This window comes from Xiphias gladius, chromosome 23, assembly GCF_016859285.1.
Source record: "Xiphias gladius isolate SHS-SW01 ecotype Sanya breed wild chromosome 23, ASM1685928v1, whole genome shotgun sequence".
NCBI classification, from domain to species: Eukaryota; Metazoa; Chordata; class Actinopteri; order Istiophoriformes; family Xiphiidae; genus Xiphias; species Xiphias gladius.
Window position 1 is genome coordinate 28,419,608 of NC_053422.1, and position 26,323 is coordinate 28,445,930.

A 26,323-nucleotide genomic window follows, 5' to 3' on the forward strand; every position below is an offset into this window, starting at 1 on the left:
GAGCAAAATTTCTCAAATTCACCTTATGTCCCACAAACATAGAAATAATTTTTCTGCAAAAGATTTAAGTTTTTTTCTTTCAATACCCAGGTGGTTTTTGTAGCTGGAAAACTATTCTTCATTTTACCAGGGTTTCCAGGTTTTCCTGGGACCATGTGAACCTCAATTATGTTAATTTGTGGTAGTTATGTAATTGGAGGTCAGGTTATACTACATAATGAGGGGCAAGCACATACATAGTCAGCTTCTGCACATTCCTCCCTTCCTGCTAGACAGCAGTGGCAGAGGTCTACAGTCTGCTGGTCAGGTGAAAACAGTCCATATAGTCTGCCAAAGTTTGAGATAAATACACTGGAAGGAATTTAAGGGAGATTCCAGGACACTCACACAGGGATAAATAAGTGATAAAGGTCATTACAAGAGCGTGCTCAGCAATTTTCAGGACAGTTGCGCAACACTGTAGAGTTTTGCAACGAAGCCACATGCGTCAACATGCGTCAGTGTAAATATTTGTCATACATTTCGTCAAAGTGTGTTTCCTGCAAACACGCAATAATAATGCATGCATGTTTGGGGACTGAAGGAGTAGAAATGACTGGAATCAGACTCCAGTTTTTCCAGTTTATTCCAGTAAACACACAAATAGTGTTTACTGTTTAGTTTTGGCAAACCCAGACTGGATGGAGACAGTCCAGTTATTACTCATTAATCACTCATACGTCATTCATTCATGAACGGTTGCAACGTTTCTGTCCATGTTCTTTGATTTTCCTTTTGACCAAAAATAAATATCCCCCAATTTCACTGTAAAAACACGTCACCTCTGCTCTGTACCACTTCCCAGCAGTCACTGAGACACTGAATGGGTTGAATATATGCAGCGGCCTGCACAAACACCAACAACTTTTGCAATTATAGCTCTAAAATGATAGCTGTGATAACTTCCAAAGCTTCTATTGGCATTCATTTAGAAAATCAACACCTGAATATACCAACTGGCTAGATTCCCATGTTTATATCATACTGTGGACCTGTATGATTCTGCGTACAACTATTCTGCTATCGCCTATCAACTTATGTATACAGTTCATCCTTGAAAAGAGCATTATAGTTTGTTATTATTGTCATGGTTTACTTTACAGTGGTGGACTTTCTCATTGGCAAGAAAGGTTACTGTCTGGGGCCCCAAACTAAGAGACCCCCTAATAGCTATAAATATACGATAATGTGTAGATATAATATATATATGATTGTGTTCCGGTTCTAACTAAGCAATTAGCAGTTGGTACCAACACATCTAAAACAGGCTAGTTCCACATCTAGCAGTTATATTACCATTATCATTCATTTGGAGTTGTGTTTGTGGCCACCCAATGTATCCCGATCGAGTAAATCCTGTATTCCCACTCTCTGAGCTCTGTTTTGGTCTCCACCAACCCTGAGAAAAATGATTCTTGATGATGATTCTGATTCTTTAGCTGCTTAATGCTCCACTGTGATCACTAACTAGTCTCTAACTGTGTCTATCTGCTGTTCAGTGCTTAGCAGGTAGTGTACAGTTGGTTTATTAGAGCTTTTTCACTAAAAACTGAAAACTTTTTACTGAAAAGCTGTGGGTGGTAAAATCAAAACAATAGATTGAAAGATACTTAAACACTCCACAGAGCTAAGAGGAACTGCAGAATTGGTCGCAAAGTTCAACACTACGAGTGATCTCTTTCATGTAGTCATTGAATCCATTTTTAATATAAAAATTATAGATTATGGATTATGGACTGAAGCAATTACGTAACAAGAGTGCATGGCATCCACAGACCAGAGAGTTCACAGACCACTGAGTTCAATAAATTAATACCTGTAACAGCTTGATGTTTTGAAAAAAAAACTAGGAAATTCATTTTCCAGACAATGACAGTTATATGTCAGGACAAGTATGTTTTTGAAAAACAAGACCAACAGCAAAAAAAACTAAGCTATGCACCGCTAAACAAAGCGTGGCCGAGGAGCAACCACCTGCCTGGCAGAAAAACTTTTGCCAGCATAAAAGACTCCTAGCAACAAAGGTTTGATGACCTGAACAATTCAAGAAAAGAGAAGAAGAAGAAAAAAGATACCCAGGCCATAGTGAATTGAGTGGGGAATGCTGATAGTGCATCAGGATCTTGCAGGAAAAATATATCAGACACCTTAAAATCATTCAATACTTCACAAAGGAGATAAGGAATTTTAAAACCAAAATGTCTAAGACAGAGCTGGCAGCGATTTTTCACTGTATTCTCAACCGGAGCAAGTCAGACCAAGCACCAGAGGCGGACAGGCATCACAGGTCCCTTTGGTCCTGACCGGACCTGTCAGAACCACCAAGACCATACATTTTTTATACGTTGAGATGGAGCTACCAACAACTTATTTTGAGGGCTGCATCCAAGAGGAAAAAGCTCATCTGGGAAGGTAAAACCTTTCATATATTCCAAGACCACATGGCTGAAATCCAACACAGACGTTCGTTTTATGCAGACAAGAAGAAGCTACACAGAGCCGGGGTCCACTATGGATTAGTCTTCTCTACAAGACTCATTCTGCTATATATATATATATATATATATATATATATATATATATATATATATATATATATATATATATATATATATATATATATATATATATATATATATATATATATATATATATATAACTCCTGATCAACCCTCCAAGGAAATCAGACACCTATCAGACTGTTTTTCCTTTAAGACATTTAAAGTTAAATTAAAGATGTGGACAATGGGTTTTCAGTCTAGCTGTGAAACATTTTTAGTAACTTTATGTCTAGGGTCAAATGATATAAAATAATTTCACACTTAAAGTGTCTTGCCTTTGATATAGCCACGTTGCAGGAGACCCACCTAAATTAAATTGAATTGTTAAAATGAAAGCAAAGATGGATTGGCCAGGTAGTTTCTTAATCTGGTAAATTACCTTTTGTTAGATCGGTCTAGTCTTATCCTCTAGCAGATAATACTCTCTCTGTTGGGATTAACTGATGTGTGGCAATGTGTTAATTCAATCTCTCATAAATACACTCTCTACTAAAGTGCATAACTCCTGTTCCACGATAGTCTATGTGATGTGATCAGTTCAGAGATTCATAATCTCCTAATATCTGACCATGCTCCTATAGCTGTAGCATTCACTCCCTGTTCTAATTTACATGAAAAAAACTTGGAAGTTTCCTTTGAAAGGATGAGAAATCTGTGCCATTGATAAATGATAGAAGCATCAGAATTTTCTGAGATAAACTTGAATTCTGTGTCATCAATACAGATGGTTTGGGAGGCTTTCAAACCCACATATAGAGGGTGATGCATCAATTACTGCACTGCAAAGCAAAAAGAAAGAAGTCAAAAGAAAAATAAGCATATGTTGGAATTGAAAAACCTAAAAACGCAACACATGAGACATCCATTCATTTCAAGAATACTATCAAAGTTGTATGACTCAGAATGTAAATAATACCCAAATATGGTATATAACTTTCTCAACAATGCAACCCTCCCACGGCTGAAAGACAATGAAAAGGCTTACTTGGAGACAGATGTCCAGGAAATGCAGGTTAAGGAAGCCATTAAAGCTCTCACTGCTGGTAAAGCAAAAGGACAGGATGGTTATAGTGAAGAATTTTAGAAATGTTTCCAGGACGTCCTGTCTCCAATTATGACATTATTATACGAGGATATTATTGCCATTCAGTCCATGCCAAGTAGTATGAGCACAGCTGTTATTTCAGTGTTACCAAAAGCAGGTAAAGACCATTCACATATGGGCAATTTCTGTCCTCTCAGCTTGTTAAACAATGATTATAAAGTGTTTACTAAACTTCTTGCAATGTGTCTTGAGAAAGTTATCTTTTTATTAATTAATTTAGATCAAGTGGGTTTTATTACTAGATGCCATGCTGCTCATAATATAAGAAGACTTTTTCATGTAATGTTAGAGGCTTCATATCTCCAGCGCCCAGTTTTTTCAATTGTGTTTCTTATCCATGTGTACAATGGATTAAGTCCCTCTACTGTAACCCAGTTGCATATATCAAAACTAATGGTTTAATATTTCCCCTTTTCCAGCTTGGTAGATCCACCAAACGAGAATGCCCAGCCTCACCAGCCTCACCACTCTCACCCTTTCCTGTGCTATCAGGGCTGACCAAAACATAACCAGTATCACACTTTTCTATCAAGATTTTAAAGCTAAATTCTATGCAGATGATATCCCTTTGACATTGTCCAGTCCAGATCATTCAGTCCCACATCTTCTTAAATCTATCGGTTATTTTGGCCTGTTTTCTGCGTACAAACTTACATGGTCTAAGAACAAGGTTATCTCTTGAAATATTCTTACATGCCCTGAACATGTAATCTCAACTGTTATTGTGTGGAATTCACATGAAACGAAATAACTCAGAGTTAACTTCAGATCTCCAGTTGATAGCATTTTTAAGTTGCATGGCCGCAACCTTTTGAAAACTGTCAGAGAAGATTTAAAGACATGGACAAATTTACCATTATCACTGCGGGGGAGGGCAGAAGTACTTAAAACGAATATACTCTGCAGATTAGCCACAATACAGACCATATAAGACATTTTTATTTTTACTTTACATGGCAAATCAGTTAGACATTTTTATGAAGAACTTTTAAACCTTCCAAAAACAATTAAAATAAGTGCAGAAACTGTACCCTCAACACACCCGAGGGGATCTCAACTCTTAGGAACTAAAACTTTAGACTGTCAGTGTGATACATGGATCACTGTCCTTTACTCTTTGTTGCAAGGCTGCCTTCCCCCAATCTGACTCCATTGTTGGCAATGGCATTTTTTTTGGTGGCTGCACCATGCGTCATCAATCCACACACATCATGCACTGGTCAGTTGGCTGCCTACAACCAACCAGGAACCAGCCACCAGAGCAGACAGGAGAGAATAAGAAAGAATAAGACAGACAACAGAACAATAGCATTATGTTCAAAATCAGGAAAATAATGTTTATTCATATTAGAAATGCACATTTATAAATAAAAACTGTCCTATTGTTATTATGATTCTCATCCTGCAAACTCTAATTATTCACTAATGAATAGTGAAATTGACTCCCCTCCTGTGGGAACCCCACAGGATTCCTGAAAAAATGTCAGCCTGTAATTTGCAGCTGTAATCTATCCTGCACAATTACTTACTTTAAAATATTACTCTTAGTAATAATGAACTATTGATATTCAAATAAGAGAAGCAGTCTCCACACTGCATAGATTATTATGCCATACTTTTTGTTTTTGTAGTGCATCTATAAAAGCACAATGGGAGAAAGATCAGGGTGAACATCTCACAGCAGATCAGTGGGAAGTTATACTGAGTCGTTCAGCTATTTTTTGAACTATGTGAGGTATAACGTCATGCAAATGAAGATTGTGTTTAGGTCCTGTATCACCCGAAACAAACTGGAGAAAAAAGGCTGCAATGTTTCAGATACAGTATGTGCTGGCATGGCTGCAGGGTGACTGGCACTTTTATGCATTAACTGTGGCATGTCTATGTATGAATGTGTGTGTGAATGGGTGACTCTGGCATGTAATGTTTCTGTATATTGTCTATGTTTTATTACAAATCTGGAAGATATATATATATATATATATATATATATATATATGTGTGTGTGTATAAGTGCAGCTTTAAATACAGTTCTTGAGTAAATTAGCTCTTTTACCATTGGCTGGTGCAGTGAGCAGTTCATGATGGAGACACAGGAAAATCAGTGGTTACCGACTGCATCCATGACTTTCAGTACCCTAATACCTATAACATTTTCAGTTAGGGAAAGTGTGAAAATAAGGCCCGGGGAGGCCCCATGCCTGGGTTTGCCTAGGGCTTCTGTGACCTTGTGTTAGCACAGCTTCAACTTGACGTGTTTTTTTTTTTTTTTTTCACCCAAATAATTCGACAAAAGTAATTTTATGTTGTATAATTCTCCATCAAATAGTATGTGTATGGCAAATCATAAGTGTTCTGCTAATTTTGTGCATTTGAGCATGTGTGTATGTGTCATTGGATAAATGGTTGTACTTCGATGGCTCATAGTAGCCATCAAAGTACAACCGCTGCCTGTGACAAACAACAGAAGGAGGTGAGATAAAGACGGTTTCTTTTGTTCTGACTGTGTGGGATGAAAAATCTCTTTGCAGATTTGGTAGGCGCCCCCCTCCAGCTAAATACTCTTGCGAGGACAAGTATTTAAAGGCAAGAGAGAGAGGAAGAAAAGAAAGAAAAATGAGAGGCAGAGACAAAGAAAGACTTAATCCCTTTTCAGTTTGACAGCCTCCACATTACCCATTCTGAATGAGGAGGCAGACCAAGCCAAGGACACACAGTCACCTCTCACAGAGTTTGTCATGTCTAGTAAGCGGCCCCCTTCTCCACAAACTGCCCAACACAAATATTCATTGCCCTCCTCAGCCTCAACTCTCCATCCCCAGCTCATGAATCCTTGAGGATGTCTCTGCAAAGGGGTCCCAGCCACCCAGACTGTACAGCATTCGTGCAGAGTGGGAACACACAGCTGGATCACCTAGCAATCACTAGAGGGCTGGATGTTTTATAATAGTGGAGGACAGTGACAGTGGCAATGATGGTGAGGATGAAGAAAGCTAAATTTCTACAACTGAATTTAAGTTCATCCAGTGTAAAAGCTGATATTTATATTCAGCATTACAAATAGAGAGCATCAATCTGTACATTTTACGGAAAAACTAAAGAAATTTAAAAGGTAAACTGGTTCATTTTAGGACACAGTGCATCCACAGTTTAAAAAGTCAGTTTTCCACTTTTTTCCTGATGACTGTTTTAGTACTCTCCTTATCCAGGTACTCAGGCTGGTCAAGTGCAGCACAGAGGAGAGGTTTAAAAAAAAAAAAATCAAACACAGCAAACTAATCTATTTCCATTTATCAAATTTGGACACACTCCATTTTAACACAAAAGTCAAATATCACACTGATAGGTTTTTAATAAAACAATAAATTAGAAGGATGAGCAGTTCTTTTCAAGAAAAACTCAGAGAATCACTTTAAAATACAAGAACATTGCTCCAGATGGGATTTAAATTACGATACGACCATCTAGTTCAAAGAACAACATTAGGTACTGAGACTGTAATTATTACTGGGGTGTGGGGGTAGGGGGTAAAAATTTACCCTCATACTCTCCAGATGGGAATAATTTACTGACCAGCATGTTAAAATGATGTTAAATTCAAAACACTTCCGTTAGAAGAAGGTATTTTATATGTGACACTAACAGTGCACATCCAATAGGCATAATGCTCCTTTGTTAGTTTAGTTCGACATGTTAGAACATACAACATTGATTTGTTTGAATATCATCATAGTTCATTCAGTTATTCATTAATTCTCTGCCTGGCTTTGCCAAGAATCACTAACTCCCTTGTCATTTCAGGCCCTGCCACTCCCACCTGCCCTGCATTAACCCCAGCCTTTCCCGCCTTCCAGCCACCTGACTCCTCACTGCCAACCTAATCACCTGTTCATCATTCTCCATTTACTTCCTTGTATATATTCAGGCCCATCGCCGCCTGCATTCTGCTAGATTGTCTATTATGCCATCCTAGCTGTAGCTTTCAAGCCTTACTGACCAGTTTTTGGCTGCCTCTTTTGACCTCCTGCTTGTTTTTGGACTTTGTGTTTTGTCTTCTCCTTTGCTTTCTTTTGCTCTGGTTCTCCTGCCTGCCTGTTGCCAACCACTGCTTGCTCGCTGGCTTTGCCTCCAGTTTATTCTTGTCTACTTTTGTCTGGTGAGTCTAAATGAAGGTGACTATTTTTGAACTTTTTATCAGTGTCTGAGTCCCGCATTTGGGTCCTTCCAATCCTGTTCCACGACAGAATATGTCAGCAGATCAGCAGAGAGGTCTAGCTTCAACATTTAATCCATCAAACCAGAGGGCAAACTTGTTGCACAGGTGAAAAATGTCTTTCGCAAGGTCCACGTAGTGGAATTTTTCAACTGACAACCTTCATCAATGGTTGGATTTTACTTAAATGGCTTAGTAGTTATAACGTCACCTAAAGTATGGAACTTCAGTCACGTATAGAGTCTATGGGAATCTTTTTGACCATCCAATGACCCCTGATCGATGACCTTGGACCCTTCCTAAAAGGTGCTGACTCTGGGTAAGTGATCTGACAGTTCAGCCACGTAAGGGCGTCCCACTGGCATGCTTCTGGTGCTCACCATTAAGTTAAGTGTCCATCATTGTCTTAAAAGGAACTCCGATTCTACAGATCTGCATGTATTTCCAGATGTTGGGCAGAATAACTGCATATGTGAAAAAAGTAGTATAAAGCCTTGTGTGTCTACAGAGGGGGCTGTGTGAAGTCTAATAAATGTCCTCCTGTGATGGCACTTGAGTCAATGTCATTGGGTCCGAAGAATACAAGTTTGAAAAGTAAAAAAGATCTGGGGGAGGGGAATTGGCAAGAAGGGACCAGACCTATGCAGCCCGTTCCTAATCTCTGCTGCAGGCTACAGGCTCCTGTTGGGGGTGGAGTTGCACTGTGGGTAATTTTGATAAGGAAGAATATGTGGAATAAAAAAATGATAGCACAGGTTCTGCTGCATTGCTTTTGAGCAATTTTTTTTAATAATTTTTTTTAAACTGTCCATTGAGTCTGACAGTGTTAAAGGAGTGCAATAATAAATTGGTGGAGCATTCTTTAATTCAAGTTAGGGTCCTCATCATCCATATATACTTCGCTCTTTATTTGCCTTTCAGCCCTGTAATGAAACAGGTTTGTGTGGGACAGCAGCTACCCTTTCTATTCACTTGTACTTGAATTTACTGTTTCAAAATAGTATTTGAAGCTTTAGACACTTGAATTTGTATATGTATCAAAGTCCGAGTTCTGTCTGGCATTGCTACACCATGGAAATACCTAAAGCTCTTTACTAACCCCTCCATCTAAGTTACAGTACAACAAAATAAAACTGGTGCTGCAGGATTTTGTTTTTAGTGTTGTAGGAACGATAATTATACAGGTTATGTAGTATCACTGCTTCTGATATCTCCATTTTCCCCACAACTCAGTGAAAAAAATAGGAATCTTAGTGATGTTTCAATGAATTTAAAAAAAAAAAAAAAAAAAAAAAAAAGTCTGTAATAGGACCAACTTTTTTCTGTCTTGGCATGTGGGTGATAAGTAAGGAGCATTTCATAGATGTTAAAAGTGGAAAAACCTTTTTGCTGCCCTGCCATGTGAAAACCAGGGAAGAGTCGCAGAAAAAATCTGCAAAGAATACAATCCTCAGCCAACTGCTAGGCGTGTATTCATAGCTCAGCATTCGTTATGAAAGCATATTTTTGTATAGAATTTGTAGTAAAGCAGCATTAATGAAAACATTGTCATAACCAGTTGGCTAGAGCTACAATACATGCCTGCACTTTTTTTTTTTAACTCCTACATTCTCTCACTCTGTAATGATGTTTTGATGTTATGCAGTGAAAAAACATTTTATACAGTAAAGCCCAGCATGATAGAAATATTGTAGTACCCAAGTTATTTAAAGCAAGCATCTGCCATTCAATCTCTCATTCATGCAGGATGGCACAGATTGCTTTAACTCTAAAGTCATAATTGTTACATTTTTCATTTGGGGATTTGCTAAAATGAAAAATACAATAAAAAAAAAAAAATATAAATAAATAAATTAAAAAAAAATACAATTCACAATCCCTAACCTAGAGAATGAGCTAGTACGTACATTATCTCTGATCCATGCCATATTAAAGGAACACTTAAACCCCATTCACACTGAATTTATGTCTTTTGGGCGGGAGATTTTAACGTGTGCATATCAGTGATTTTGATCACGTCTGGAGAAATTATTTGGGTAATTTTTCACCCCCACCCCAGTAATTATTAAAGCTGCAATGTTATATTAATTTTCTTTAAACTTGCTGTTTTCTCTTTTCTGAGCTGCTTGTTTAAATTAGTCTGAATTTTTAATTTTTTTTTTTTTTTTAAGTGTCAAATATCTTGCTTATCTGATGGACCGAAACATGCTAACACCAACTTTGACCAGTAAGCCTATTTGGGAACCAATGTAATGCCAGGAAAAAAAATTACACTCAGTTATGACTCTGAGAAGGGGGATGATTTATTTTATTTTTGACTCAAATTCACCTTAGTTACTTTGCCTCCGCTCTCCTCCTCTTCCCCATGGAGGCTTTCAGCTTTCTCTTTTGTCTTTGTCCTGCTGAATGTCCATGTCCTATAACTTCCTGATGGTTAAAATGCTGTCTGAAACATTGAGTTTAATTACAGAGGAGCACCCCCCCCTGTAATGTTAATCCAGTCTGAGAGCATGAAAACAAAACTTCTTTGCAAGATATCAAATATTTATGGTGAATAAATGGGGGGGGGCAGACTAATGTATTAGCGCAATACTCAATTACATTGAGTAATGTCTGTGTTGAGCAGTTTGTGGAGAAGGGGAGCTGCTTACAAGACATGACAAATATATTTTAGCACTTTTTTTCCCAAAAAATTTACCAAATACAACGACTAATTTTATTAAAGACAGTTTTCTGTGGAAAATTTGAGTGCAGAATTATGCTGTAAAATGCTGGTATAAAAACTGTATACAGTTAGGTCCCTAAGCATTTGGCCAGTGAGAGAATTTTAGTAATTTTGCCTCTGTACACCACCCCAGTAGATTTGGAACTAAGGAGTACAGCCATTTTCATACTTTGAAGCACCATCCTCAGATTTTCAGCATGTGGCTGAATCTGAGCAGATAGTATAGAACTATACACTTCAGAATTCATCCTGCTACTTCTATCAGCAGTCACATCATCAGTTAACACCAGTGACCCAGAGTCGTTGGCAGCCATACATACCCATGCCATAACACTGCCTCCACAATGTTTGACAGATGTGGTGGCTTTGGATCATGAGCTTTTCCTTTCCTTCTGCATACTCTTCTCCTCCCATCATTCTGGTAAAAGTTCATCTTGGTTTCATATTTCCAAAGAATCTTGGTCCAACACTAGGGAGGCTTTTTAAGATGTTTTCTGGCAAAGTCTACTCTGGCCTTTCTATTCAATGCTACAGTGATTTACACCTTTTTGGTAAACCTCTGTATTTACATTAATAAAGGCATCTCTTGATTGTAGACTTCGACAATATGCCTACCTCCTCCCAGAGTGTTCTTGACCTGGCTCGATGTTGTGAAGGGGTTTTTCTTTCCTAAGCAAAGAACTCTGCAAACTTCCACTTTAGTTGCCTTCTGTGGTCTTCCAGGCCTTTTGGTTTTGCTGAACTCCCCAGTGCATTCATTCTTTAAGAATGTATCAAATTGTCAATTTGGCCACCCCTAAAGTTTCTGCCATCTCTGATTTAGGTTTTTTTTTTTTCCTCAAGCCTCCTTAGACACCTCTCTGGGCCGCACATTGAGAGTTCCCATGAACAGCTACCAGATGCAAATTCACCACTTGGAATCAACTGCAGACCTTTTTATCTGCCTAATTTGTCATGAAATAACCAGGGAACATGCCACACCTGGACATGAAACTGATCAATTGTCATATGTCTAATTACTTTTGAGCCTCAGAAAATGAGGAACTATGTATAAAAATGGCTGTAATTTCTAAACGGTTAAAGCGCAATATCTTTGTTAAACCCCTTGAATTAAAGCTGAAAGTCAACACTTCAGTCACAACTTGATGGCTTCATTTCAAACCTATTGTAGTGTTGTATAAAGGCAAAATTACAACAATTGTCACTGTCCAAGCACTTATGGATCTAACTATTTCTTAAACTGCCCTTCCCCCAGCATCCTACAGTTGAAGCTGAAGCACTTAAACCCACACGACCACCAATAGTGGTCCCTTAATAATGCTATGGACAATGTCTTCGTGAGTGGGTCACCACTGTGTTTTGTATTTTGCATGGACAAGAGGACACAGACTCCTGCTGCTGTTTTGATGCTTTTCCACTAACTGGCAGTTGATGGCAAAATATGGGTAATAAATGATTTTAAAATTAACAAATAATGAAAAAGCTTCATAGTAGCTGAAGTGTGAGATTAATTCTGATTGAACTGCAGATAAATCCAGTGATGTGATTTGCTGGTGGGGAAATCTTGAACACGACATTTGTTCTCTTTTGGTAGCGCTGCTCTTTTGTGGCCCAGGCTGCCATGCTGTGGTCTTAAGTGTTTTGTTTCTTGTTTGTGCTAAATATAGTGCATTTTTTATTTTTAGCATTTTTAAAATACCAGGCTACAGGGGGGATGTGCCTGACTTGATCGTTGCCCTGGAAGGCTTCTCTCTGGTGCGCTCTGACAGGAATGATAACTCGAGTAAGAGTAAGGGAGGAGGGATCTGTGTCTTTGTCATCCAAAAGTGGTGCTCCCAATTTACATCAGGGGAATCAGTTTGCAACTCTGACATTATGTTGGTATGTCAAATTTTCTTAGACCTTTTTATCTCCCCCCTGACTTCAGGAGTATTTTATTATGTTCTGTTTATATCCCACCAAGTGGAAAAGCTGCAAAGACAGCCACCTTAATTGCAGACTTTGTGTGCAGACAATTGCGATGCACTTCAGAAAACACATTGTTTTATTGATGGTGATTTTAACCATTGCAAGCTTCATTTCTCTTGTACTGACTGGGATCTCTTTAACAGCCTGGGCTTACAAGAGGCAACAGACACCATTACAGACTATATTAAATTCTGCAGAGACAATGTCTTAATTCAGAAGATAATAGTTAACTATGATGATCATGGTCCCAGCTACACAGTCTAAAAACTAAAGTGTTAAGTGAGGATGTGAAGGGCAATGAACTAAATTACTTTATGCAAGGTTTGAAAGAGCCGATTTCTTGCAAGAGCGAAAAGTGGCTCTAGATATATTACCTGCACCTGACTGTCCAAAAATCACCATCGACCAGCATGTAGTACAGAGACTGTTCTCATGCACCTGCCCCGGGAAGGCCTCTGACATGTCATCCATGAAGAGATGGTGGAGGCCTGGTGCCTCCTCTACCAGAAGACTCTGGACTTTTCCAGATGGAAGGAATAGTATAATTCTTGTTCCTAAAAGAGCATGCTGTAAGGAAAATTACTATCAACCAGTTTCTTTGACTTCTGTATGTACTTAATGAATTTCTCAAAACATTTCATAACCAACCTATTGAAAATAGAACTCAACTGTTAACTTGATCCTTTTCACTTTGCTTAGAGGTAGATGATGCTGTCACAGCCATGGTACATTTATATCTAAGCACTTAGAGGACTCTGCTTCTTATGCATGTCTATTATTTGTAGATTTTAGTCCAGCATTTAATGCTATACAGCCACATCTATTACTTAGGAAGATGGATGAGTTGAATGTCCGCCCTGTAATTATTAGGCAGTACCACTCATTCTTGTCCAACTGTAAACAGCAAGTCGGTTATTTCAATTCTTTCAGCACTCCAAACCTTGAACACAGAGGCGGTGGTTTCCAGAGGGGTGTGTTAGTTCCCCTGTCCTTTTTACTTTATATACAAAATGAGTGTAGAAGTTGTAAACCTATTAACTACATCATTAAATTCTCAGATAATACTGCCATCTTTGGTTTAATGAAGGACATTGACATCTGAGTATTATGTAGAAATATAGAGATTTGTTGCATGGTGTGGTGAATGGTAATGGTAAAAGACAGAGGAGATTGTGGGTGACCATTGACCTGTGGTCATCCAGGATGAAACATCCCACAGGTCTGCTCATACAAAAACCTTGGGGTCTTTATTGATAGCGCACTGACCTGGAGTACACATGTTGATAGTCTCAGTAGCAGACTACAACAAAATCTGTAATACTTTTGATGACTCAGTTCAGTCTTGATCAGAAGTTTTATGGTAGTTTTTTATCAGACAGTAGTTCAGACCCTAATTAGATATGGCATCACAGCTTGGTCTGGTAATCTGTGTGCAATTGGGTCAAAACTATTCTAACTGCATGGATGATGATGATGATGATGATGAGACAGCATCCCTCCCTGTAGTCTACCTACGAACAAGATGTGCTAAGGCAAGCCAACAAGATAACTGACCCACCTCATGTGCTATACACGGAGTACCTGCTACTGCCATCGGGGAGGAGGTTTAAAATACCACATTGTCATTTCAATAGATTTAAAAACCCTTATACGTACGTCAATAAAAAATTTTAAATGCCAGCAGATGGAATAGGGATGGGATTGATTATGGAAACCAACAGAGCTTTATATTTACTTATTTATTGATGATTGACCATTTTCCAGTTGTGATGCCTTTTACTGATAATGATACAAAAAACATCCAGTGAGTAGCAGTTCTGCCGACGGTAACTCCTTATTGATGAGAGAGAGGTCAGAGGAGAATCAGGAGACTGGTTGAAGCTGGGCTACAACAGCAGAAGACCACATCAGGTTCCACTCCTCTCAGCCAAGAACAGGAATCTCAGGCTGCAGTAGGCACTGGCTTACCATAACTGGACAGTTGAAGACTGGAAAAAGTAGCAATCTGGATTTCTGCTGGGGCAGCTGATGGTAGGATCAGAATTTGGCAGCAACAGAATTAATCCATGGACCCAACCTGCCTCATTTCACCAGTCCAGGCTGGTGGTGTATTATGCAATGGTGTTTGATATTACAGGAAGCAGGACTCAAAAATGACATGGAACATGTTCTGGAACTGTGAGGAGTCACCGACATTATCATATTGACATTCTTGTCTGGAAATAAGGTTGCAGTGAACTTTATGCACCATATCCAACCCCCTACATAAAACATAAAACCTATTGGGATGTAAACAATTCATGTGGGTGCCAAATGTTCCATGAAAAAATGGCAATAGTTGTGAAAGGAGTTTGCAGGAATATTTATAACAAAAATTACAAATTTGACTTAGCATTCAAAATCTTTATTGTAGATTTTTGAATTATTCTCTCTCATAAGGAAGCAACTCCATTACATCTGAGCTGAAGCACAGTGACTGACAGTGACTGTAATTAACAGCCAGCAGAGTACCACATGTACTAGTCTAAACCTGACTCTACATGCACAGGCCCTCAGTTATACCAAAAAGACTGTGCTTGTTGCTACAGTGGGCCATGTATTTTTGGCTGGACTGCAATAGTGGGGCCAGCCCTATAAATGCAAATTTCTGTGACTAGTGGACTGGTCAGCCAGATCAGCATTGGCTGTTGCTCTTTCAAAATGAATTGGCGCAAACGGTTTCTATTGTCGTCAGGGGGACTTTTATAGGCAGTATTGCCAAGTTAGTACCTTTTGTCGCAAGTTCTACCAATTTTTCAGACCCCTTAAGCAACTTTTATTCACAAAAATACCTAGTGACAAACCTTGCTACTTTCTGTAGCAGAGAGTCGCTATTATTGGATAGGCTTTCCCTCCACAGGCACACCTCTCGATGCGTCTCATTCAATTGACTGCACAGCAGCTTACATAGACATGAATGAGCTTCTAACTTTCTCTCTGAGTGATCATTTTACCATATAGCCAAAATCACAGCACAGCCATTATCTTTAACTTATGTGTATGGTAAATGCTGGTTAACATGTAGTCTTAATGGGCCGCTGTTCAATCACTATTTCGTACTTGTTCCATTGTCTGACAACAGAAACCGAAAAGCATGTAAATGAGAACAGCTTTGTTGGGAATATGGCTGGATTAAATTACTGTATATGTGAGCACAGACAGTAGGAGAGAAGCAAAAAGATAAAGGGACGTCCAGCCACATACTAGGTTTTGACCTAGTCTTTTTTGTGCTCTAATCAGTGGGGATTCATAATCTATTAACCTTCTACTGCAGCATACTGAAGGGAATATAATGGCAGCAAGAAAAATGTGAGAATGTTGTCGAGTTTGCAGCGTTATTGCTGACCGCTTCAGGCTCCTTTTTTGTATTATTAGCTATCAATCCGTCATCCTCTTCCCAGAGTGTGGTTAGTCCTAAAGCTAGGCCTGCTGGCACCACCACGCTTTCACCTATTCATGGAGAGTACCCATAAAATATAGATCACTGCTGTGGGCTTCACACAGAGGCCTGGCTTCAGTTGCTGCATGGCCAAGCAGGATGGATGACAATGGCTGTTATTTGGAATGAAGCAACACAGTGTTCAGCCAGCGCAGTCTTACAGTTCAGTGAAATGGGTACAAATGCTGAAAAACAAATGACACGTTCTGGAGATAAATAATGAACATCATGTTCCATAAGAATTAAAGAAGTGAGAGGCGTGTTCACATAATCATTTCATGAGAAAATAATTGTGAACTTAAGCCAGAAAAAAAAAACTGTTCTCTTCTCATACACTGGAAGTTTGTGAAATTATTAAATCAAACTAAAAATGCTAATGTTCCATTTGTGTTTGCCTGTATGGCAAAATTAAAATAAAATAAATTCTTTAAAAAGTTACCAGAGTAACTTAACACCAGGCTGAAAAGTATCACTGTTGTGGTTGGACATGGTAAAAAAAATATATAGAAGATGAAATATAGAAAATATAGTTTCACTTGTAACCCCACCCAACAGTGATGATGTATTGCAAAAAAGTGAGAAGTTAGAAAAGACCCGATTTTTAAGGGGATGTTGTCAATTAAAGTTACTCGAAGAAAACTGACTGAGAATAGGTAAGACACAGTAAATATATGTGAGAGAAGAACAGAGAGACAGAGCAATCAGCCATCCCAGTAAGACAATTTGAGTCCTCAGTGACAGAGGAGAATGCTGTAGGTCAATCCTGCAGAAGGCTGACTGACATGGCTTTCCTGATCCCACTTTAATTGAAGCAGCTACTTTATTCATTATAATCTCTCCCTGTTCTTTGTCTTTTAACCAAATGGGACCAGTGGCTGCACTTGTGGCTTTATCAGTGATGTAGTTGTGAAAAAATGTAGGCTAAGTATGGCTGATGAGAATAAGGTGAAAGCCACAAATGTATTCCTTCATAGCAATGTATTCCTTCTCTTTCATCTAATAATGCCCATACAACAATCCCGCCCAAGGTTTCAATCAGCTTAAAAATGTCAATAAAGTAATAGCAGTAGTCAATTGCAAAGTTTTAGCCTAATCATTACAAGCAGTTTGGGATTGCAAAGCTGCTTCATCGCCTGCTTCACTTCTCCTCCCTCCTCTACAATTCTGTAATCACTCTGCTCTGTATATCAACCTTTCCTGTTTTTATTGTTCTGCTTTCCCTCACCTGCCCAACAAATGTCACTGCTGAGTTTCGTTTCCCCCAGCAGACGAGATGACTTGTCATAGTAGGAAAAGCACAGGAGCATGAAACTGAAGCAGCGAAATGGAATTCAGACATTAATTTGATTTTGATTTTTTTATTTTGATTTTTTTCTTACATCAGAGCTTCTCCTTCTGTGACAAATCCAAATCTGCATGTAATGTAAAAAGGCATGTTGTAACACATTAAAGCACTTAAAAAAAAACATCAGATTCTAATTCTGAATTTTGAATTGTTTGTTGCAAATAATTGTGTGTTCTTATCATTGCTCAAAATAAGACGTTAATCAAGAAAAGAGGTTTTCATTGCCTAAATATAAAAAAGTATACAGTGGTTTGTTTGACATTACAGCTATACATAATGCAGTTAAAATGAAAACACCTCTTGCCAACACAGAGGCATGCTAATGCAAACTGAAGTTTAGCAGGAAACCATTTTCACAATGGTAGTTGTTTTTTTTCCTCTTTCACATTTGTAGCTCATTTCATTTGGTCCAGACCAATAGTAAAAAAAAATTATACATTCTTTTCTTTTAGTTCTGCTCCAGTTCTTGTTCACACTGACTTTTTATAAATGAACCAAGAGGACTAAAGAAAAAAGTCATACAGACTGACAAGTAACCTAACTCATTGATTGGACAGTATTGGTAATGTCATCCTGCATCATCAGGATCCACATGGGGAAATCAAATTCTGGTGGTGACGGCGGGTCATGCAGCACTTTAATGCTTATGTGTATATAGAGTTTATGTTCTGTGGTTTCACAAATAAAGAAATAAGGATTTTAAGCATTCGGTATTATTAGACTGCAAATTGACCCTGTTATGAATAATGGCAAACAGATATATACAGGATGAAAACGAGTCACCTTGTAAAGCAATATTACAGGAGGTTTACTGTGGGATCACTATGTCAAACACATAGTATAGTTTCAAATAAATTTTAGTTAAGTACCAAAGCACACATAGTAGGACACAAGCACAGCATTAAGTCATAAAGATTCAACCTAGGGAGATGATGAATATCCATATAAAATTCCATGGCAATTCCTCTAATTGTTGAGATATTACATCCTGGACCCAGGTTGTGGACCAACAGACAAACCAACATTGACAGAGGCGCGCAGCTTGCATGGCTAAAAATGATGCATGGTGATGTGTGTGTTTATGTTAGAAAGACATCCTGTGGAGTATCTGATAACTAGATATGCCACAGGACAATGTTTTTAAGAGTGGGCTCCCATTTTGCTAGCAGTTGAACAATGCAGGTTTCAAAATGTTCAAAAAAATGTCTTCGTAAATAATTTATGGAAGACCAGAAATATATTGATCAGTTTTGTTTGACCTCAAGGAGACATAGAGCACATTTGGGTGAGTAAACAGAACTTTCTTTATTAGAAAACTCCACTGGGTGCCCTTAACTAAGATCTATGTTGAGTTGTGGGTGGCTATAAGGTCTTCAGCGGTCTGACAGCGGTTTCAGATTGGACAAGATGAAACATTTGATTGTCATGGCCCACATCTCTAAATCCTATTTCTCTCTCTCTGTCTTTCTCTCAACAAGCTATCTAGGATTGATAGTTTGTCTGAGCATTAATAACAAGGGGACATTCAGAGAGAGGAGACATACAGAGAGAGGAGACAGAGAGAGACAGATATTTACAAAGTTAGTGTCCACAGGGAGGATGTAGTCATTAAACTGAAAGAACAGAGTGAGAGAGAGAGGGCAGATAATAGTGATATACCAAGTTGGCTCTCCACATATACAGTTAGTTAGTCTGGGGATGAGGGGGATCACATAAACCTTGACCTCTGAACACCTTTTTACAAATCATCTTTTATTGGAATTTGCTGTCGCTTGTAATAGACATACTGAAAGACAGGCAGTGACAATTCTCAAGTTTAGAGAAGAGGAACCTAAGACCCATAATTTGACATTCCTGGCTGGGGCAATGTGAGTAGTGAAATGTACTGGAACTCTTCCTTTGCAACGACAACCCATGTTAATGTTTCCTGAAATGCCCAAGGGCCCAATTTCAACTGTGGATGGGGCATGTCCAACTCACTTTCCAAAACCCTTTTTTTTTTTTTTTTTTTTTTTCTCCCTCACTTTTATGGTTTCAGATGGATTGTCTGATTTTCATCCACATTAGAGAATCTGGGTCTCTAGGCAGTCCAGCGACTGTCATTGTGCACCACATTGACAATGGGATGACATTTTGACACGATGCGTTTCAGCTGCCTTTTTCAGTCATCCAACTCACACTCGTCTGACAGAACAGATATGCTCCTTTCAGTCCAGCTGTAATAATAATATGTAAGTATGTTTTCTTTTGTTCTCCATGAGTAATTACAGTGATTGTGTGTTGGGCTGTGAGTGCTGCCAAAACGCAAGTGACCTACACTCTATACTGTGCCTGAATGCATCCTGTGTACACACCAAGTGGACTGAGGCTGCTGCTGGTGATGCTCTGCTAACATGCAGCTCAAGCTATATAAGTTATACAGTGTATGCTTCCTTTAGGCAATACAATTAGGTAACACTCCATAAATTTTAATGTTATGCAGATGTTACGCAATTATATTTATCAATGAAGCCTGATGAAACCAATCATCCAGCTAAACTTCAAGCATGCCTTAAGGACATAAAGATCTGGATGACCTGCAATTTTCTGCTGTTAACTCAGGCAAAACTTAAGTTATTGTACTTGGCCCCCAACACCTCAGAAACACATTATATAATAATATAGTTACTTTAGATGACACTGTTAGGAATCTGAGTTTTACTTTTATCAGGATATGTCCTTTAACTCCCACATAAAACAAACTTCAGTGGCTGCCTTTTTTCACCTACGTAGCATTGCAAAAATCAGGCACATCCTGTCTCGAAAAGATGCAGAAAAACTAGTCCATGCATTTGTTACTTCTTGGCTGGATTATTGTAATTGCTTATTTTCAGGATGTCCCAACAAATTTTTTAAATACTCTCCAGCTGATCCAGAATGCTGCAGCATGAGTACTGACAGGAACTAGGAAAAGAGATCACATTTCTTCTGTATAAGCTTCTCTGAATTAGCTCCCTGTAAAATTCAGAATAGAATTTTAAATCCTCCTCCTCGTCACTACAAAGCCCTTAATGGTCAGACACCATCATATCTGAAAGCTCATAGTAATGAGCTCTTTCAGATATTCAGACCCTATTACCCCACTAGAACACTGTGCTCCCAGAATGCAGGCTTGCTTGTGGTTCCTAGAGTCTCCAAAAGTAGAATGGGAGGCAGAGCCTTCAGTTATCAGGCTCCTCTATTGTGGAACCATCTTCCAGTTTTGGTATTGGAGGCAGACACGCTCTCCTCCTCTTCCTCTCCATCTGTACGCATTCATATGGCATCAATGCTCGTTACTAACTTGGCTTTTTCTCTCTCCCATAGTTTTGTGCTTTTTCGTCTCTCTCTCCTCTCTCTTCCTGTCGCTTTCTGCAGGTATTTCCGCCCCTGCTGCTAGAGTTTGGATCTGTGACTGAAAACCACCTACTGCCCCCATGATCCTGCTCAACTACCACTGCTTCAAATATTATGATTATCAACTATTATATTTAGATTTATTATTATTATTAATCGCTCTATACTATAATTTTTTAGTTTTATTATTAGTCTTATTATTGTTACACATCTTTAAGTTATACTTCCACTGTGCTCAGGTCCATCTTCTCCTGCTCATCCAGCTACTTATCTGCTGCTGTTCCAGCAACCCATAACCTCTGTTATGAATTGGTGCTATATGAATAAAATTGAATTGACTTGACTTCTGTGGAGACATGGTGTAAGTTATTATTTTAACCCAAACTATTATCTTTCCCTATAGCTAACCAAGCCTTAACCTTAGTGTATTCACATCATAATATTTATGTAGTTTTCATCACTGATTTGTAACCATTTTGGAAGGCACAGACAAATAATGCCATACTGTACTGTAATTTGGAGGACTTGTTGGAAAAAAAAAATGCTTTTTCTTTCTTCTATAGTTTTCTCTAGTGTCCGCAAACATTCAATGAATGTAAAAACTGCAGAACTGACATTCCATGCTATATGAACTGAAGATCAAATAAAAACTATTAACCCCTCATTATCTTAAAGTGACATTTCTCGCAATAAAGGAAAGGTTCATATTGTACTTTGCAAAATCACAGACAAACCATTTTCATGCTAAATACTCTAATTCACTGTCAGATATTTCTCCTCACTCTGAACATGTCTCCACGAGCAAAGGATTTCAATAAGTCAAGTATCTCTGAAAATATAAAGATAATGAGAAATTCAAAATAACACAGTGAGGGAAAAAGTCAATATTTGAGGATGTGAGGGAGTGGAAAAGAGTCACAGATGCATTAAACCCATTTATGAAGCCCACAACTCCCTTTCTTCCACAACAGTATTGAGAGGGAAACTGCAAATCAAATTTTCTACGCATCTCATAAGTGGTGGACCGTCCACACTCACTTAACACTCTATTGTGCTTTCTTTCTCTGTTTTCATTCTTTCTCTGCTAGTTTCAGTAATTGCCAAGTCCTCTGGTGTGGAGTGTATTAGGACATCATCTGGAGCATTCTGTTGAGCTTTTTTATTTAGCTGTATTGTTTTAGCAACAACTGTGTGATGCTGAGAGATACTTATACGTATGCATGGTTAGGAGGGTGGGTTGGGTTGGCATTTGTGAGTGAGTTAGTTTACTGTGGAGTTCAATGAAACTTTTCAGAATTCATCACAGAAACTATTTAACCCTTTATTTATGTAACATAGAAGTAGTGTTTGCACAGCTGTAGACTCTGTGGCAGTCCACACTGTGGGGCGTCAACAGATGGTTGGAAGCCCCCACACATCTGACTTGAAAGTCCACTACAAAACAGCATTGCACTCATAATGCAATTTCTAATTTGGGAAGTCAGTTTAAACTGCACTGTTAATCTGTCCACCACTTTGGTCAGGACTGAAATATAAGAAATGAAGTATAAGAAACAAGAATACTAGATGGATTGCTGTGAAATTTCTTAGAGATACTCATGTGCATCTGAGGATCTATCCTAATGACTTTGGTCCTTTGGTGATCCCCTGACTTTTCCTCCAGTACTACTACAAGGTTGACATTTGTGGTTTCGAGTGAAATATCTCAACAAATTATGGGTGGATTGCTATAAACTTTGGTACAAACCTTTCCCTCCCAGGAAAGACTTTTCATCCAGCACCATCATCAGGTAATAATTTCAGTTTGTCCAATACTTTGTTTTGAACAATTTGGCAATGGCTGGAATGTAGAACCGGGGTATATATGCCACAGGAGCTGGATCAGTGGATGAGTCAAAGGTGTGCAGATAGATTGGCAGCAGGAGGGAAGGGATCACCACGCCCAGATATAACACACACACACACACACACACACACATGCACACACACACAAACAAAAGGACAGAGAGAGAGATGAACTGTGGACAAACAAGAAACACAAGGGCGGAGAAAACAGCAGAAACATCAGGAATGAGGGAGAGGCACATCTGATACCATGACACATGGGTGCTGGAAGGCCCAATGTCACGCAGGTTAAGTTGTAGGTAATATCAGATTGAAAGTCAGTACTCTTATTTTGTGGTTGCTTGTGTTAAGACATTGTAGAAGGCAACAGAAAACTTACAAAAATATGCAAAGTATAAGGAGCTGCATACTGGGAGTTGCTCTAACAAAAGCAACCCACTCATCTACACTTATTTATGTTTTATTTGAAATGTGTGGTGTATATGGTATCTGTGTGGACTATAAAATACAAAGTCACAGCAATTCATTCATGTTTATGAGAAGTGACCCGTGTCTTCTTAAGAGATAGATCTTGAATTAAAAATTCAACGAAAGGGCCTTACATATCATAGGGAGCTGATTATAGTAGACACAGGCTGCATGCAGAGGATGCAGCCTGTGTCTACTATAATACATATCATAGGGAGCTGATTATAGTAGACACAGGCTGCATGCAGAGGATGATGATGATTGCTCAGCTTAAAGAGGAACTCCACCAATTTTCCACATCAGCGTTTGTTTCCAGGTGTTGGGCATACTACTGCATATGTGAAAAACATTGTACAAAGCCTTTACTGTCTTCAGAGGGAGCTGTGTGAAGTCTGGTTAACATAATCAAGTGATGTTGCTTCAGTCAGTGTTGGTTGGGTCTGAAGACTACAAGTTTAAAATGAAAAAATCTGGGGGTACGGTAACTAGGTTACTTGAGCTGAAGAGCTGCCACTGTGACAATTACAAGATAATTACATAGTTAATGCTTAAGTGTAACAGTAGCACCATAGTCTGTGTATAAAAATGGACGTAGACCCTTTGATGTCACCCATAGGTTTCTTGAAGAGCAGTTTTGAAGCTCAGTGTGGTAGCTCCAGCTCTTGCCATCTTGGCAGTGCCTAACTCTGCTTAACTCCTGAGTAATCAAAAAAATGGCCAAAGCGGTGGTGCGTGGGTGGAGTTGAGGCAGGCCAAATGAAGGCTGGTTGCTGAAACATGCCCACATAGGTTGAAGCTACTAGGCTAACTAAGGCTAATAGGCTAGGCTATAAGCTAGTCTGTGTTGCAGTGCTAACATCGTGGTCTTGTTGCTCGGGTTTGGTACCAGTCATCCCAGTTTACGTTACTTCAGGTAAGTTAACCTGTACCTTTACTACAAAACTTGAAATATTGATTTACCTGCTATTAAGATTATACCACACAAGTTTAAAAATGCTTTGTTTTTTAAATATATTGTGTCACCAATTATAATTGTGCTAATATGCTACACTAGATTCTGTTGAGACTTGTAGAAATTTTTAGAATCAGCGTTACCTTTACTTAACACATGTCTAAGTCGATTAACCTGAATTTTGATCTTCACATAACTTTAGTTACAAGTTGTTTATTTGGATCTCACTTGGTTATACTTTAAATAAGGTAACATTAATAAGCTAAGTTACATGTGATGGTAGCTATTTAGTGTTCTTACCATAAAGGTTTTATTGATACTGGCTTACATAATTATTATTGACGCTTATTTATTTATTTTTTTAGCCTGTTAAGGAATTATACCAAACAAGAAATTTGAAGATCTGCTGCTTGACTCTCAGTGCAAATGCACAGGTGCACAATTCCTCATGCCACTGTGGCAAACAGTCCACATAGTTATGGTTTTGAAACCGATGGGAGTTGGCAGTGGAATGAAACTTTTGTGTACTGCTATCGACAACACTGTGCACCATTATTTAAATTATGACTGTTGAGAAATAAAGGCACTTTTATATTTGTTACAAGATGTTTATTTCTTTCAGTACATCAGCCCTTGTTGAGGTCATGGCCACCTGTGATGCTTCAACCACAACTGCTACACACAGTATAAACTATAAGTATCAATCTTGGCTACTTGATTTTTGACAGCTGATATTACATTGTCTTTAAAGGACTAAAAAGGTATTTAAAGACTGTCATCTATATTTTGAGGTGTTGCTCCCTTGTTCCATTTTATCCTACATATTTGACATGATAGTATTGTAAACATAAAAAACGTATTTTTCATTACCTGAAACATTTATAACACTCATTTATTTTCCTCCCATTGTCACAGTGGGGATCACTGGTTAGAGCATGATGCCCAGAGAGCAGAAGTGCCCTCAGGAAGCCACCTCAGCGTACTGGACATCCGTGTCTGTTGGTTTGACTGGGGTGGACTGTGGTGGAAAGGCCTTCTCCCCTTCTTTTCCCAATCCCTGCGAGGAAAAGCAGCACTGGATGTCCTCATCATCCACGGTGGCAGCAATGAGATGGGAGAGGTCAGCAACATCAAGCTGGTCATCATGATGGAGGAGGAGCTGCACCACTTTACTTCCAGAACCCTGGCAGGAAGATCATGTTTTCTTTTCTAACCCAAAGAAGCCGATGGAAAGCTGGTGCCGATCCAGCGAAGATTGATAAGGCCAGGAAATTTAACAACATTGTCATGGTTCCATTTGTTTGTAGCTTAAATGGTACCATGATTGCTCGTCCTCCCATTAGACATGGCAGTCCTGGGCTATATTTGGAAGATGGAGTTCATTTCACACCAAGGGGTAATGCTGTGTATTTACGCACATTTAGCTAATTGTCTTAAAGACAACCTCCAAATGCAATGACGTGCTTACAGTTTATAGTGTCACTGATTTTGAATTTGGCCTTTAGGACCCATTTTGTTAGGCCTAAACATAGCCCTGTCTGCCATGGCAGTTGAGTTTATTTTTTATGTTTATTGGTTGTTAAAAAAAAACATCTGTAGCCATTACACTGTTACCGCCTCTGCTTTTCCTCATTGCCACAATTCCACCGTTTATCCCTTTTTCCCCTTACCACTCCATGGACTCTGTACAGCTGTGCACAGTCTGTTTTTATTTGACTAAATATGTTAACTTTTACATTTTATAGTTTTAAATATTGTCCACTTTTTTGTGATATATATGTCCTTTTATTTAAAAAAATCTTTGAGAGTTAATGTATGATAACGTCTGGTTCACATTTCAATAAATTCTGTTTATATTTGCACTCCTTTTGTCTTTAATACAGACTGAAAATATTACATGCCACATTCAAATCTGACGGTCAATTCAAAGAACAAGCAAATCATACAATACAGATAAAACTTTGAGCATTCGTGCTCAACCTTTTTGCCAAGGGATAGAAGTTTAGTTTAAGTAGAGAGTGAAAATACTCAGATACGACTATTCAGTCTTCTGTCTTGAGAAAGGTCAGAAGACTGAAACACTGAAAAATAATTATGCAGTCCATGTCAGTGTGTGCAGGAGTATTTTCACTTTCTCCTTGAAGATAACTAAGGAGCCTTACAGCCAGCACCAGAGCCTGAGAAGGTTTTGGAGAGTGCCTTTTGTTTTCTGCTGTGATAGAAGTCTAGCTTAAACACAAAAGAATGTG

General features: G+C 38.6%; 1 long non-coding RNA gene across 1 annotated transcript; it reads left to right on the plus strand.

Annotated features, from left to right (window-relative positions):
- Positions 1 to 7,598: 7,598 nt before the first annotated feature.
- Positions 7,599 to 22,064, plus strand: LOC120785024. Its single transcript, XR_005706533.1, has 3 exons — positions 7,599 to 8,237; positions 19,473 to 19,665; positions 20,831 to 22,064. It is a non-coding gene; the product is annotated as an uncharacterized LOC120785024 (long non-coding RNA).
- Positions 22,065 to 26,323: the final 4,259 nt, after the last annotated feature.